General features: G+C 45.0%; 1 long non-coding RNA gene across 1 annotated transcript; it reads right to left on the reverse strand.

The window, feature by feature from the left end:
• Window positions 1-2,071: 2,071 nt before the first annotated feature.
• LOC123732967 (uncharacterized) lies at window positions 2,072-2,729 on the reverse strand. The gene is made up of 3 exons (XR_006763541.1): window positions 2,649-2,729; window positions 2,365-2,540; window positions 2,072-2,278 (listed from the first exon to the last, which is right to left on the reverse strand). It is a non-coding gene; the product is annotated as an uncharacterized lncRNA (long non-coding RNA).
• Between the last annotated feature and the right edge of the window lie 372 nt (window positions 2,730-3,101).

Raw genomic sequence — 3,101 nt, forward strand, 5'->3', positions numbered from 1 at the left:
AATAAAACATAGATTGCCCACCCACCTATCACACCCTGGCCTAGCTAAACAGAGAAAACACAGCTCTCCTAGGTCAGAGTGTGACATAATCAATACCTTGACCATCTATTGATAACAGATAATACAGACAGAAAATATGTTAAAGGTAATCCAATCTAAACAAAAAATAAATAAATCAAAAATTACCTAAAGCTGCTATAAAATTACTCTGATTACCATCCAACAATAGATCATTAGCAACAGAAACCAAGTTCAGAAACAGATACAAATAAACATTATTATTGTGTTTGACCACCCAGAATTATCATAGAACTGATATGAGTTGACTTGTTCCTATTGTTGAATATATATCTATAACCTGCATATTTTCAGGCCACAGAGGAACCTCCGTTCTAGCAGCAGACTGAAGGTTCCCTCCAGATTGGTCCTCAATCTGTTCCTCTGCAGTCTGTGGAGTGCAGTCTGGAAGAGACTGCTGGTGGGGGACCATCAATCTGTTACTCTGCAGTCTGTGGAGTGCAGTCTGGAAGAGACTGCTGGTGGGGGACCATCAATCTGTTACTCTGCAGTCTGTGGAGTGCAGTCTGGAAGAGACTGCTGGTGGGGGACCATCAATATGTTACTCTGCAGTCTGTGGAGTGCAGTCTGGAAGAGACTGCTGGTGGGGGACCATCAATCTGTTCCTCTTCAGTCTGTGGAGTGCAGTCTGGAAGTGACTGCTGGTGGGGGACCATCAATCTGTTCCTCTGCAGTCTGTGGAGTGCAGTCTGGAAGAGACTGCTGGTGGGGGACCATCAATCTGTTACTCTGCAGTCTGTGGAGTGCAGTCTGGAAGTGACTGCTGGTGGGGGACCATCAATCTGTTCCTCTGCAGTCTGTGGAGTGCAGTCTGGAAGAGACTGCTGGTGGGGGACCATCAATCTGTTCCTCTGCAGTCTGTGGAGTGCAGTCTGGAAGAGACTGCTGGTGGGGGACCATCAATCTGTTACTCTGCAGTCTGTGGAGTGCAGTCTGGAAGAGACTGCTGGTGGGGGACCATCAATCTGTTACTCTGCAGTCTGTGGAGTGCAGTCTGGAAGAGACTGCTGGTGGGGGACCATCAATCTGTTACTCTGCAGTCTGTGGAGTGCAGTCTGGAAGAGACTGCTAGTGGGGGACCATCAATCTGTTACTCTGCAGTCTGTGGAGTGCAGTCTGGAAGAGACTGCTGGTGGGGGACCATCAATCTGTTACTCTGCAGTCTGTGGAGTGCAGTCTGGAAGAGACTGCTGGTGGGGGACCATCAATCTGTTCCTCTGCAGTCTGTGGAGTGCAGTCTGGATGAGACTGCTGGTGGGGGACCATCGATGGAGGATGCTGTTCTTCCTCTCCATCGTCTTCAGTTTTCTGTCATCAGAAAGGTTCTAAATACTTTGACCAGGGAGATCAATTATATTCATTGATCTAACAATTACACTGTTAAAAACTGAGGAAGTACCTATCGAACTGCACAAGCTGAAAAACAGCTGTTCCATCTCCACTTTCCTGCTGTGCCCTGAAAATAAAACATGGATTACAGAGGGCATACAATAATGCATGTCGAAAAATAACAACTTTGCTTAGTCATTTGAAATGCATTACATACATGGCAATTGTATGTTGCTGGAGCATTGCAACATATTGCTCCTCCCAGCACAGAGCAGGTTTTTGCCTCTCAAGGGTGACACTGACATTCCTGCCCCAATCCCTAATGGTGCCCAGTGTTGTTCCTACAACATAACAACACTGACATTCCTGCCCCAATCCCTAATGGTGTCCAGTGTTGTTCCTACAACATAACAACACTGACATTCCTGCCCCAATCCCTAATGGTGTCCAGTGTTGTTCCTACAACACAACAACACTGACATTCCTGCCCCAATCCCTAATGGTGTCCAGTGTTGTTCCTACAACATAACAACACTGACATTCCTGCCCCAATCCCTAATGGTGTCCAGTGTTGTTCCTAAAACATAACAACACTGACATTCCTGCCCCAATCCCTAATGGTGTCCAGTGTTGTTCCTAAAACATAACAACACTGACATTCCTGCCCCAATCCCTAATGGTGTCCAGTGTTGTTCCTAAAACATAACAACAGTGACAGATGTGACAACATTTCTAATCAATACTGAAATTCTATGCTTAGATTATTGATACAATGGTTTACCTGGAAGAGACTGTGCAATTTCTTCCATTTCCCTTTTTGCCTCTGTTGCAACTTCTGTTGCTGGGGAAACCCTCTATGGCAGAGAGTCCACTACATCAAAACAACAGGAAATGTTAGGAACATCACTAGAGTCAACCAGCATCAAGTAAATTAATAACAATTCCAAGTGTACTAACGTAGCCTCTGGCGTTTTCCCATGGTGGAGAAGTGCATCAGTCAGGAGGTCAATAAGATGGGACGGCCTCATTTCTTTGGTGACCTTCCCAAAGCGCCTCAGATACGACCACAGCCTCTCCATCTGCTCCCCATCTGCCAGTCCAGCACCTTCCACATATCGGGTGTTGAATTTCATCTACAAATATAAAATCATGTCATACCATGGTAAAAGGGTTATTTGGTTAAAACCTTATAAAATATGAATAAATACCTACTGATAATATTAATGATCCTGTTCAAGTACCTGACATGGCAAGTCATGTCCATCAGCATGGAAAACTGGAACAACCAATCTGGTCCCATGATTCAATTCAGGAAAGTTTCTCTAAAAAGTTATGGACAAAATGTTCATGTTAAAACTATTGTTGGAGAAACTGCTTTTCAAATGTTAAAGTCAATGAGATTTTGAATAAAAAAGGTTCATTACTTGCACATGTAGCTGCATCTGGAATCAATGTCCTCCATGAAGATGAGGTTGATGTTCTGGCCTCTCATCCCCTCCTTCATCTCTCAGCAGGTTCACTGCATCTGGCATCAATGTCCTCCATGAAGATGAGATTGATGTTCTGGCCTCTCATCCCCCCCTTCATCTCTCAGCAGGTTCACTGCATCTGGCATCAATGTCCTCCATGAAGATGAGGTTGATGTTCTGGCCTCTCATCCCCTCCTTCATCTCTCAGCAGGTTCACTGCATCTG

The sequence above is a fragment of the Salmo salar genome, unplaced genomic scaffold, assembly GCF_905237065.1.
Source record: "Salmo salar unplaced genomic scaffold, Ssal_v3.1, whole genome shotgun sequence".
Classification (NCBI taxonomy): Eukaryota; Metazoa; Chordata; class Actinopteri; order Salmoniformes; family Salmonidae; genus Salmo; species Salmo salar.